This window comes from Ambystoma mexicanum, chromosome 14 (genome assembly GCF_040938575.1).
Source record: "Ambystoma mexicanum isolate Mex_15411 chromosome 14, UKY_AmexF1_1, whole genome shotgun sequence".
Classification (NCBI taxonomy): Eukaryota; Metazoa; Chordata; class Amphibia; order Caudata; family Ambystomatidae; genus Ambystoma; species Ambystoma mexicanum.
This window is the reverse complement of record NC_090940.1, coordinates 184,864,467-184,878,428: the sequence shown is the minus strand read 5'-3', so window position 1 is coordinate 184,878,428 and position 13,962 is coordinate 184,864,467.

The following is a 13,962-nucleotide window of genomic DNA, read 5'->3' as shown; positions in this document are numbered from 1 at the left end:
CCCCCATAGCAAGACTAGAAGCATCTGTTTCTACGATGTAGGGGAGTTCTGGGCGAGGATGTTTTAGAACAGGTGCAGAAATGAATTTAGTCTTTAAGTCCTGAAAAGCTTGTTCTGCCTCGGTAGACCACTCAAAACGTTTGTTTTTCTTTAACAGAGCAGTGATGGGCTGGACTATTCGAGAGAATTCAGGGATGAATCTGCGGTAAAAGTTAGCGAAGCCTAACATGCTTTGGACTCCTTTTACAGAGGTTGGTGAAGGCCACTTGATGATTGCATCGACTTTCTTTGAATCCATATGGACTCCGTTAGGTGACAATATGAATCCCAGGAACTCAACTTCAGTTACGTTGAAAACGCATTTTTCGAGCTTAGCAAAAAGGTTATGTTGACATAATCTCTCGAGGACCTCTCTAACGTGTTTCCGATGTTCTTCTTCAGATGATGAATAGGCGAGGATGTCATCAATGTAGACAACAACACACACATCAATGAGTTCTCTAAGGACATCATTCATAAAATACTGGAAGGCGGCAGGAGCGTTGCAAAGTCCAAAGGGCATAACTTGATATTCAAACAGCCCATACTTGGTGCGGAAGGCCGTCTTCCATTCATCGCCCTCTTTTATTCGTACCAAATGGTAGGCTCCTCTGAGATCCAACTTTGTATATATACATGCGTCTTTGACTTGGTACAGGAGTTCAGGGATCAAAGGTAATGGGTATCTGTTTTTAACAGTGATTTGATTCAGGGCGCGGTAATCTATACAAGTCTTAAGGTCTCCTTCCTTTTTCGGAACGAAGAACAAAGCCGAGGAAGCTAGAGATTTTGAAGGACGGATAAACCCGTTAGCTAGGTATTGGTCCAGATATTGTCTGAGGTGAAGATTCTCTGGCTCGGTGAGGGCATAAATCCTACTTCAAGGAGGAGTTGTTCCGGGTATCAGATCTATTTGACAGTCGTAAGACCTATGAGGAGGCAGGGTGTTAGCTTGGTCCTTCCGAAAGACGTCTTGGAATTCCTGGTATTCGGGAGGTAATTTGGGAACCTCAGAAGAGATTGCCGCCAGTGAAACATCAGGCCGAGGATAACAAGTGGTAAAACATTCTGGAAACTGAACCGTCTTTGCTCGCCAATCAATCTGAGGATTGTGCTTCTCTAACCAAGGGATTCCCAGAATGATCTGGAACTGAGGGGCCTTGATCACATCGAACACTATTTTCTCCCGGTGTCCATCTTGGCTCACTAACGTCACTTCTTGGGTGGCGTGCGTTACTGGTCCGGAGGCTATCTCCGTGCCATCCACTGTAGTAATGACGTCTTTTACTGCCTTAGGGACAAGAGGTAGATTCATCCTTGATACCAGTTCACGGTCCACATAATTACCGATTGCTCCGCTGTCGATGTAAGCTTCAATTGCATGCAAACGATCCGGACGTTCAGGACTAATGAGGACCATAGGCACCACGAAATGTGAGGTCACGGGAAAGATTTTACCGCTCGGCAAGAGGACCTCTACACTTGTCGGGCTAGGTCGTTTCCCTGCTCAGAATTTGTGGTACAGGTATCTGCGGCTCCTACAGCCTTCTTAGCTGGTTTCACTGGACAGTCTCAAAGAAAGTGCCCCGAGTTTCCGCAATAGAGGCATAATTGCAGCAGTCTTCTTCTTTCCAGCTCCTTTTGGGTTAAAGGTCCTTTCATGCCCCCTATTTGCATGGGTTCCACAGTGTCAGCTCCCCTAGTAGAGGTCTGTGGTTTAGAAAACATTTGGGTATCAAATTTGGAACGATCAGCCTTCCTGTTCTGTAATCTGTGGTCCAATTGGACAACTAAGTCAATATAGTCTGAGCATTCTTGTGGAGGATTCACGACTTGAGCTAACACATCCTTGAGCTCTCCACGCAGGCCTCTGTAGAAGAGCGTTATTCTTTTATCCTCAGGCCATTGAGTTTCCACTATAAGTCTGTTGAATGAGGCTATATAAGTCAAGAGGTCTTGATTACCCTGTCGTAACGAAAGAAGTTCCTTGTCCAAGGCCTGCCCTTGTGCATGTCTTGCGAACAGTTTCTCCATGCTGGACTGGAAGGCCTGGAAATCATGCAGAACCGGATCATCCTGAGTGACTAAAGGGATCGACCAATCTGCGGCGCTGCCACTGAGATAAGAAAGCACGAAAGCCACCTTGGTCTGATCTGTTGGGAAGGCAGCTGGTCGACATAAGAAGTGTAGGCGGCACTGGTTAATGAACACTGCAAATTTCTTTGGGTCACCAGAAAAGCGTTCGAGCGGAGCCAAGGGCACATTGCCGGGTAGATTGATTTGCACTGGATTTAAGGATGATGCAGAAGGATAACTTCCTCCTGGAGCGGGCAAAGGTGTCTGTCCTGCCTGTGTTTGTAGCAATTGCCTAGCGAGGTCCTCTGTTCGCTCCTTGGAAATTATCAGCTCTCTTCTTAGAGAGTTTTTTTCCTGACGAGCTGCATGTACTTCTGCTCTTAGTTCCCCAAGCAACTGGGCTAATTGATCAGTTTCTGAGGTTTCCATTGTGCCTGGGTAGGAGTTTTGCGGTGGGCTTCGCATTCTGTAACGCTCACCTGATTCCCACGGAGGCGCTGGTCTTGGCAGGAAGGTGTCTGTGACCCGAAAAGTGATGTGCAGGACTCGATTTGCTTCTGGGGCCGAACCTCTTCGCACTGTGTGTCGAACTCGAAGAGTGAGATTTCTGCAGGTGAAAGAATATGGGGGTTAATGATCTGGGGTGTTGAATGTCCCTCTCTCTCTCTCTCTTCCTAGCTTCTCCGTAGAGCCCCCAGGTCAACGTGCTCACCTTAGATAGGTGAATGCTGGACTCTCCATCTGCGTTTGGTGCAGGGTGCCGTTGCCAGTTCCTTCACTGGTGAAACATAGGCCTCTTGACATCAGAGGATCGCTACCGTCGTTAACTGCATGAGCGGTGAGTTTCTGGACACCTTTTTAGTCCTTATAGTCTTTAGGTGCGTGGGCACGTTAATATAGAACAGGACTCTGTATAATGCTTTTTCCTATTTGTCTTGCAGGGCTCTTGAGATAGGAGATGGTGTGAAGAGAGCCGATGTTGGAGCCAGAGCCTTGGAATGAAGCGCTTGGAAATGCGTAAGTAAATGCAAGCGCTCTAACTGTCTCTTTTCCCTTGCAGCTGTGAGTTCGTGCTGAAGAGATGCTGGAAAACGCCAGAGTATTTGCAGGCGTTCTATTGTGGCGAGCGCGATGGACGTGAGTAAATACCTGTCTAATGTCTGTTCGTTTGTCTTTCAGATGCTGGGTTGCAGCGTTGAAGAAATCCGGAATTCGCGGAGTGCCGGTAAGTAATAACGATGCTTTTGTCTTCACAGGCAGAGGTGCAGCGTGAAGAAATGTTCGCTGCCGATGGATCAGGTGAGGAAAGCGCTGCGTGTAAAGGTTGCCGTGCTAACCTGTTGTTTCTTGTCTTTGCAGGTGCTGCTGAATACTGGATACAGGAGTGGTAAGTATTGTTCTTGCAGGTTCAGGATCGGAAGGAAGAAAGGCTGGAACAGACTCGGTGAGCGTTCTGCTACAGATGCAGAATAATGCGAAGCACGTTTGTTCAATCGGGTGTGGTTTAAATAGCCTTGGAGTGATGAGGCGTCTTCCTCCACGGCCCCGCCTAGGTAAGAAAAGAGTTCCAGTTCCAGAAGAGTTCCCGTGTTGTATCCAGGGAGTGGAGCTTGCCCCACCCAGGTAAGAAAGTAGTTCCTGTTCACAGAGGATTCCTATGTGGCTGGTAAGTAAGCAGCATGGTCTGCTGCAGGTAAGTCCACCCAAGCATCTTCATCAATATTATGAGCCCGGCGCTTCCAGTGCCGGGACCGATGGCTTTGATGAGCCTGGTGCCACCGGTGCCATGACATGGTCCAAAAGGTCCCAGTGGGGACCGGCTGGTGCCTAAGATAACAGTTAGGGACCTGCTTCCAAGGACGTTGGGCTGTTCCTGACTCCTTGGAAGCAGTGATCATGACAGCAGCTGGCGGTGCGATGCGCACAAAATAAAGTCTTTTCCTTGTTCGGAAACACGAAGGATCCAGGATCAGATGAAGAATGAAGGTAATGTTCTTGCTTTAACCTTTTCTTCTTATTTCCCTTCTTTCTAGGAGCTCCGGATTTGAGGCGGGCGTGGCAGAAGACTGGATGCTGGACTGACAGGCACGGTGATCGTTACACTGCAGGATTCAGAATAACGCAAAGCGTGTGCTGCTCATCGGGCGTGGTTTAAATAGCCTCCAAAGTAGTCCCAGGTAAGAAGTTCCCCAAGACCACACCTGAGTAAAAAATGGTCCCTGAAACAAAGTAGTTCCTTCCAGGTCTCACGTTGGCTTGGATTCTTTGCAGCATGGGCTGCATGAGGTAAGTTTCTTCATATGAGCCTGGCGCCTATGGTGCCAGGACTGATCCCATATATGAGACTGGTGCCTACGGCGCCAGGACTGAACCCAGATAGCCCCTAGCCGGGGTGGCTGGGTTTTCAATAGATGTCTGGATGCCTGCTCCCTGGACTGATGGACGTGGTCTGGATGTCCAGGGGTAGGCATCATGACAGCTTGCCCACCTTGTTTCTGGTTCCTTCAGTTTCCTACTGATGAAGCAAATGGGGTGCTCCCTACCTTTCCCATCCAGTTGACTAAGGACTGCACCTATACCTATATTGGAAGCATCTGTCTACACAATGAAGGATTGGTGATAATCAGGAGCTCTTAGGACTGGAGCTTGACAAAGGGCTTTCTTCAGGCTTTCAAAGGCTTCAGTGCACTCCTCATTCCATCCAACCCTTTTAGGGAATTTTGGAGCGGAGATCACATTCAGAGGAGAAGCTATGGTCCCATAGTTCTCAATGAAATTCCTGTAGTACCCAGTGAGACCTAGGAAAGCTCTCACTTGGGTTTGACTAGTAGGGGTGGCCCAGTTTTGCACAGCTTGTACTTTGCTGGGCAATGGCCTTATCTCACCTCCTCCTACCTCATGACCAAGGTAGACCACTTTACTCTGACCAATTTGACATTTGCTTGCCTTTATGGTCAGATGGGCCTGCTCAAGAGTCTGCAAAACATAACCCAGGTGATCAATATGTTCTTTCCATGTAGGGCTGAAAACTGCAATGTCATCCAAGTATGCCATGCAGAAGTCCTCCATCCCATTCAGAACTTGATTAACCATCCTTTGAAATGTAGCAGATGCATTGTTTAGTCCAAAAGGCATTACCTTAAATTGGTAGAGGCCTGCCGGGGTGGAGAATGCAGTTTTCTCCTTGGCATGGTATGTCAGTGCTATTTGCCAATAGTCTGAGGTTATGTCAAATGTACTGAGGTGCGTGGCTGAACCAAGTCTATTCACAAATTCATCTGTCCTTGGCAAAGGACGGACATCACTCTTGGTGACTGCATTTAGGGCTCTATAGTCCACACAGAATCTCAACTCCTTGGATTCTGCTTTTGGTACTAGAACAACTGGACTAGACCATGGACTTGTAGAGGGCTCTATAACCCCGAGATAAAGCATCTTGTTGACCTCTCCTTTGATGTGGGATCTCACATGTTCTGACTTTCTGTGCCCCCTGCCTTTGACAGGTAAACAGTCACCAGTGAGAATATCATGCTGGCCCCAAGGGGTCAAGTCTGGTGATAGTGAGAATAGGGAAGAAAACTGATTCAACTGAATTTTGCACTCCTCTTGTTGTTCAGAAGTCAGCTGAGAAGAGCGATTAACTCCTTCTATCTGTTCATCTAAAGGTTGGCCTCTGAGGAGGTCAGGAAGAGGTTCACTCTCCTCTTCCTCTTGAGCGGAAGCTAGAAGCAAAGCTCCTACTTCTGGTCTCGAGACATCAGCCTTTAAACGGTTGGTGTGAAAGACTCTGGGAGCCTCCTTAGGTCTGACTAAGTCCACCAAATAGTTCACCTCTGCAAGTATGCCCACAACCTTGAAGGGCCCTATCCATTTGTCCTGCAAGGCCCTCTGCCTTGTTGACACCACGACTAGTACAAGCAGGTCTTGAGTACACTCAACCATGTTGGCATTCTGGTCATGCCAATGTTTGACCAGAGCCAGACATGCTTTCAAGTTATCAGTTGCTTCTGCCATCATGTGTGACATTCTCCTCCGGAGACCTATCACATAGTCAGTCACTCTGACTGGCTTGGGGAAAGGAGCATTCTCCAACCCCTCCTTGATCAGGGCCAATGGACCTCTGACTGGATGGCCATAGAGAAGTTCAAAGGGACTGTACCCAACTCCCTTCTGAGGGACTTCTCTATATGCAAAGAGAAGGCATGGCAGTAGAAGGTCCCACTTTTTCTTAAGGGGTTCCTCTAAAGCACCTATCATGCTCTTCATAGTACGATTAAACCTCTCTACCAGTCCATTTGTCTGTGGATGGTAGGCTGTAGAGAACTTGCAAGTGACACCACAGTTTTTACACATGGCTTGCATGTAGTGGGACATAAAACTGGATCCCCTGTCGGATATCACTTCCTTAGGAAACCCTACTCTGGTAAAAATACAAAGTAGAGCCTTAGCCACAGCCTGAGCCGTAACAGTTCTCATAGGTATGGCTTCTGGGTGCCTTGTAGCATGGTGTACTACAACCAGGATAAACCTGTTCCCTGAAGATGTGGGAGGGTCAAGGGGACCGACAATGCCAATGCCCACCCTTTCAAAAGGAACTCCCACCACTGGGAGAGGCACCAGGGGTGCCCCATTCTCTGCTCCATTCTTGCCAGAGGTTTGGCAAGTGTGACAGCTCCTGCAGAATTTATCCACTTCTGAACCCATTTTAGGCCAGAAGAAGTAGAGAGAGAGCCTTTCCTTGGTCTTCTTGAAATTCAAGTGACCAGCCAAAGGTATCTCATGGGCTAACTGTAGGAACTGGAGTCAGTTAGCAAGGGGCACTCCAATTCTTTTGCAGTCCCCAGGGATAGACTCAGTCGGTTCACTGTAGACGAGGCCATCTTCCCAGCTTAACCTGGGCTTTCCAACTTCTGGCCCATCAAGTTGGTTAGCAGCCTCTTGTCGAAGACCTTCAAGAGTAGGACACTCTCTCTGTCCTTTCCTAAAGTCTGCCCTGTTGGGTCCACCTTCTGCCAGTAAAGACTGCAGCTCAGAATGCTCAACAGGGTCAAGATCTCCAACTAAGACAGTGTCTTCTTTCAGATCTGACTCTTCAGATGCTGGTTCAACCACACAAGGTTGCACCTCAGACTCTGCCTCAGCAGGTAGAGTAGTCACAGGACTGACTTTGGACAATCTTGGTGATGTCCTTGTAGGTAGTACAGGGGTGCTGTCCGACTTTTTCCTGGAGGTCTTTGGTTCCCCCTTTGCCTCTGTTTTTCTAGAAAAGGCAGTGAGCAACTCCTGTGATGTGGGAGTGATAGTTTCCTCTATCATCTCCTCTGCAGAGCCTCTCAAGGTTCTCTCCCTTGCAGACCTTGTGAGCTCCTGTTTCCTTTTACTGTGAGGCCTGGGGGTGCTTCACACAACTCCAAGAGTTTTAAGGTCATTACCCAACAGGACTCTTCCAGGCACTTAACTCTGCACACTAACAGGTATCTTGACAGTCATATCATCACACTGGATGAGAGCTGGTAACTGGGGAAGCATTTGCACAGGGCCTCCAGCTAACTTGGTGAGGCGTTTGGGTACCTTAGCAACATGCTCGACCTTGAAAAATTATTCATCCACCACAGTTATAATGGCTCCAGTGTCTCTGATGGCAGGGGTTTCCTTACCATTCACAAGAACACTATCTTTATAATACTCTTTAGTATTATCTGGGATGGAATTATAGACATCTAAATTCTGTTGTTCCCACAAGCCCAGGGACATTAAAGAAACACTGGATGAGACTCTCATGGGTTCCTCAGCCAGTAGGTGAATGTTTCCACTTGCCATAGGTACTTCTTCCTCTGGGGAGAAGGTTAAGGAGACAGTGTGGACCCACCCCTGAAGGTTAACCCTTACATCTGGGATCCCCTTTCACATGGTCAGTTGACCCACAAACATAACATTTCTCAAATGTTTTGATGAATGGGGGTTTGTTCTGACTTCCATCTGGTTTGGGTCCAGACGATGCAGTAGCCTGATTTGGTTTCCCTTGTGGTTTACAATTATGTTGTTGTTTTCGGCCCTCTTTTGGATTGGAGGTATTATAATTCTCTTTGTTGTCTTTATGTGGCTGTTTCCCCTCATCCTTTTTCTGAGTAGCCCCAGAATCCTTGTGAGTAGCCCTATTGGCAACCCAAACTTCTTTGGATCTATCTCCTTAGAATCAGCCAAGTGCTGTCTGAGCTCAGGAGAGCAGACATCAAAAATAGGCTCCAACATAACAAGATTTCTCATTCCTTCATAAGTGTTTATTCTGTAACCCTTAATCCAACCATCTAAGTTTTTCAACCACTCACATACCCAGATAGCCCAAGGGGTACCATCATGCTTTTTGAGGGTCCTAAACCTCTTAAGGTACTGGGAAGGGGTCTTCCCAAATCTAGCAATTACAGCTAGCTTCACACACTCATAATCTATCCTATCCACCACCCCCAATTCCATTTAGATGGAATCAGATGCAACAGTGGGTAGCCTACAGAAGAGCCAGGGAAGCAATTGATTCCCTGTGAGACCTTGAATACCATGGTTATATTCAAACATTGCCAGCCAATTTAAAATATCAAGTTTAACCTCATACACACCCACAATTTCTTTAGGCATAGCGGGTCTCTTAGGACTGGAAGACCTAGAAGACTCTGGGAGAGAAGCATTTTCAAGAGACAATCTTGTCATTGCAAGTTCGTGATTCAACTCCATTTCTCTGAGCTTAAGTTCTTGGTGTTTTTGTTCAGTTTGAGCATTTAAACATTTGAATTCCAGTTCAAGCCTCATTTTCTCTAGAGCAATGAATTCAGGACTGAGTGTAGGACCTGTGGGGGTCCCTGTGGACAAGGGTTGAGGTTGCTGAGCAGGCAAGGGGCCACGGAGTTCCTCTCTGGAGAGGAGGCATTCCTCTCCAGAGAGAACATGGCATGATAACCTGTCCTATGGTAAGAGTTTGCAGCACACGCTTTTTGCTCACTTTACCTTTCACAGATGGGAAATATCCATTTGCATATCAGTCTTTGTCCCGCCCACATGGGCAGTCCAGCACCGAAATGCTATGGCAATTCCTCAATGAACAAGAGTACCGACAGCAACCCCATACACGTGTTTCAGCCTTGTTGGGCATCATCAGTGAGGTGAAGCTGTGCCTTTCTGAGCACAGTGAGCAGGGAGGCCACGTCTGGTTGCCCCCAGGAAACTTAGGGTGACCAACCCCAAGTTCCTTACATATTTCACAAAAGGTAGCAGGTGCTCCTCTCCAGAGAGAACATGGCATGATAACCTGTTCTGAGGTGAGAGTTTGCAGCACACACTTTTTGCTAACTGTACCTTTCACAGATGCAAAATAACTATTTGCATATGAGTCTTTGTCCCGCCCACATGGGCAGTCCAGCACCGAAATGCTATGGCAATTCCTCTCTGAACAAGAGTACCGACAGCAACCCCATACACATGTTTCAGCCTTGTTGGGCCTGGACTGGCCATGTGGGCGGGACAAAGACTGATATGCAAATGGTAATTTCCCATCTGTGAAAGGTACAGTGAGCAAAAAGCATGTGCCTCAAACTCTCACCTCAGAACAGGTTATCATGCCATGTCCTCTCTGGAGCGGAGTGCCTGCTACCTTTTGTGAAATATGTGTAAGGAACTTGGGGTTGGTCACCCTAAATTAACTGGGGGCAACCAGACGTGGTCTCCCTGCTCACTGTGCTCAGAGAGGCACAGCTTCACCTCATTGATGAGGCCCAACAAGGCTGAAACATGTGCATGGGGTTGTTGTCGGTACTCTTGTTCGGAGAGGAATTGCCATAGCATTTCGGTGCTGGACTGTCCATGTGGGCGGGACAAAGACTGATATGCAAATGGATAGATCCCATCTGTGAAAGGTACAGTGAGCAAAAAGCGTGTGCTGCAAACTCTCACCTCAGAACAGGTTATCATGCCATGTTCTCTCTGGAGAGGAGCGCCTGCTACCTTTTGTGAAATAAGGGGCCACGGAGGCCTACATTAAGAGCCACATCTACCTCTTCCAACTCATCATTAATAGACATACTACCATCCTCAATACTTTCCACATTTGCTAGAGAGTCAGGTATTTCAGACCCACTCCCTAGACTTTGGTTCTTTAACAACTTTTCAACTAATTCAATATTTTTGCCTTTGGCAGAGAGTTTCCTTTCTTTACACATGTTTCTTAAATAATCAGCAGTGTAACTCAAGAGGGTCTCCTGACTGTGGCTTTCCATATCAGACATGATTAATATTGCTTTTTAGTGATGTTAGCCTTGTGGTTAGTTGATCCAAGGTAATAGCAGCACTCTAAGTGTAATTACTATACTTTTATCCTCACCGCTGTACACCAGTGTTAGGCAGAATTATATGCAGTACCCTTTGGGAACACTACACACAATTAAGACTACAAGTGACAGTACAATTTCACCTTTGGTACAAGCCTGTACTACACAGTTATAGTGGTAGCAGTAGCGGAGCAGCCAGACTTATCTCAAGAGTAAATGAGCAGTAGAAATAGTTACACAAAGGACAGCAATTACTATGATTCAGGCAAACACTGACTCAAGGTTTCTAAGTAAAAGAATATATATTTATTTACTCAACAGTTGTATAACATTTCACTATTCTAAGCAAGTTAAAAATCACAATCATAAATACACCACACCACTTCCCTTAAATTCCAGACAAGTTAGGCTCACAAAATGAAGTAGGAGCAAAATGGCACTCCAGCAATTTAAAAGGGAGGGAAAGACAAAGTTATTAGAAATTAGGCAAAACCAACAGGTAAGTACTCAGGGCAATTGAACAAGAGAGACTACAGTGAGGAGATCAGCTAGAAAAGGCTTAGGGCCAAAGTCAATGGGTCAAAAGTCTTTTGCTCAAGATCACACAGTTCAGGGTAGTTCTTGGTAAAGTTTGTGGCACAGATTCCGGACGAGGTTGGTTGGTAGAAAAGTTAGTTCAAAGAGAAGAGAAGGACAAGCCCTCGGATTGGAGAAAGATTTCAAACACTTTCACCGCGGCTGAACGAAACAGACAACCGGATTTGCACAGTACCTTAAAACGGAGAGGGAGTTGTAGTTGAGGCAGACGTTCCTGGTGGTTCCGGCAGGCTCCAGGTTCCTGAAGCGACTGTTGGACTGACACGAAGTAGGAAGACTGGAGGGTCCTGCGCCACCCAGGGAAGAAACCAGCAGCAGAGCAAAACAACGAATAAAAGGTGCGCTCCTTAAAACCCAAGCAGGGTCCGACCTTCCTGGCTATCCGGCCAACTGTAGCTCTGTACAGCGAATTCAACCAGAGGAGGGGTCCTGGCTTGTAGTTTGGGTGAACTGGTTGGTCCCACCAGCTCAAGGGAAGAGGTTTCCTGGAGGATCTTCTCTGTCGTCGGATTCTGGCGATTCGGACCTGCAGCAGGGCTTCACCGGGCAGTTCAGTCATGGTAGGGGTCCTCTTCTTCCAGTTCCTTGTTGGTTCTTTTGTTCCAGTGGCGACTCTGCCTTTCCAGTCCAACAGACCTGCTTTTTATGCAGTTTTCCCCCATTCATACAGCCTGGCTGTCAATCACACAGCAGAGTGACTGGCCTGGCAAGGCCAGTCCCCTTAGCCAATCAGACCAGAGTGCGACTTGGCTTACCAGGGGAACCCATGGCAGGGGTCCGAAGATCCCTCCCTCACATCCTGCCTACCTAGACTATCAGGCGCCTTAAGGAGGGCTTCTGTGCAGAAGCACGCGAAAAAGACAGCGAACAAAGGAGTCATCCCCGATTTGGCGCGCAGAGAAAAACACGAGAAAGACTTTAACAAAAAGAAATGGCGAATAAACCCAGCCGGAACCAAAATAAAATGTATTTGGTCAAGTGGGTTTCTGTTCGAGGCTAATATAATAGCCTAAAACAATACAACGTTTATATAATATAATCGCGGTAGAAAAGTTAGGATAGATACCACTGCCACCAGCCAAGTCTTAATTTTAAGGGAGTGAAACAAGGCTCCAAGAGGCACAGACAAAAAGAGATAAGAGTTAACCAGCTACAATACTCCATGTAAAATGGGGTGTACTGGGTCTGTGGTTTAAAGTGACTATATAAAGTTAATGGCAACTTTACCTGTTTCTGGGGGACAGAGCCAGCCCCAGAAAAATTGAGTCAGTGGAAGTCTCAAAGACAACTGTCACAAGTTTCTCCCCTTCTCACCTGTTTTTCCTTTCTTGTGACGGTCTTGGACGTAGCTTCCTTTTTTCTTACTGTCCGTGATTTGTATAAACCTGGACGCGGGTCTTCGGAGTCCAGCGTGAGGTTTAGCCTTCCAAATGGAAGCGTTCATTCGGGCGAGGAACCAGGAGGCAGACGAGTCGGCTTGAAGGAGTCGGGGCTCCGACCCCAAGTACGAGAAATTTCCAAGAGTAGTCCACGAAAACAAGGTAAGGGGAATGGAGTAAATGAGTACTAGGAAGGAAGGAATTAAGGTATCAAAGAGGGCGCGAAGCGAACTTCGGAGACACACGTCTAGCTACACCAAGCAGTAGCGTTGAGACGCGTGGTGCTGTGGAGGCGTGGCCTTTTTCTAGGAAGCCGAACGAAGCATGGAGAGGCTGGTGTGCAGCGCTTCGAAAGCGCCAGCCATGTTGGTAGTACCGCGGTGTTTACACCGCGGTGCATCATGGACCATGAAGTTCAAAATGGGTGGGTTCGGCGGATCATGACAGCATGCCTCCTCTCAAGCCCAGCACCTCTGGGTTTGCCTGGGTGGATCCGATGATATCTTTGCAACAGACGAGAGGCATTCATGTTTGAGACTGGTTCCCAGGTACGCTCACTGGGAGGGTATCCTTTCCATTCAACCAGATACTGGAGTTGATCGTGTCTGTATCTGGAATCACATATCCTGCAGACCTCGAACTCAAGTTGTTTATTGACGAGTACTGGAGGGGGTCTTGGAGCAGTTCGGGTGGATTGCACAAATGGTTTTAGCAAGGAAGTGTGGAAGACTGGATGAATACTTGTCCACGAATCCGGAAGCTGGAGTCGGTAGGCTACTGGATTAATGATTTCTTTTATTGTAAGCAAACTCAGCTACAGGAATCAGAAGTGACCAATCATCCTGGACTTTGGTGGAGAAACAGCGAAGATACTGCTCTAGGATCTGGTTGACTTGTTCTATTGCTCCATTGGTTTGTGGGTGATATCCTGATGACAACGCACGCTGAATTCCCAATTTTTGACATAGCTGTTTCCAAATTTGGGATATGTATTGGGGGCCTCTGTCAGAGATGATTTTGGAAGGCAGTCCATGAAGTCTGAATATGTGTTCCAGGAAAATACCAGCCAATTCAGATGAAGAAGGTAGCTTGAACAAGGGTGTAAAGTGAGCCATGTGTGTAAACAGATCGATAGTAACCATTTGTGTATCCTGGGGATGGGGGTAACTCGATGATAAAATCGGTGGCGATGATTTCCCAAGGTCGGGCTGGAATTGCTGGTTGGTGTAAGAGACCTGCTGGTCTTCTGTTATCATGTTTGTTCTGGTTACAGATTGCAAGGGTTGGACATAGGTTCTTACATCGTCTTTCATCCGTGGCCACCAGAACTGTCTCTGTAAAAGATGGAGGGTGGTGGTGATACCTCGATGTCCTGAATGGAGGGTATTGTGACATAGTCTTGTGATTTTACGTCTGAGTTCCTGTGTGGGTACTGCCAGACGGTTTTCCTTGAAAAGATACCCGTCTTTCTGCTGGAGGTTCCTAATATTGTTCCTTTCGTATTCTTTCCAGAGTTCGGAAGAAAGTGTTTTAGCACGAATGTCCTCCAGGAGAGA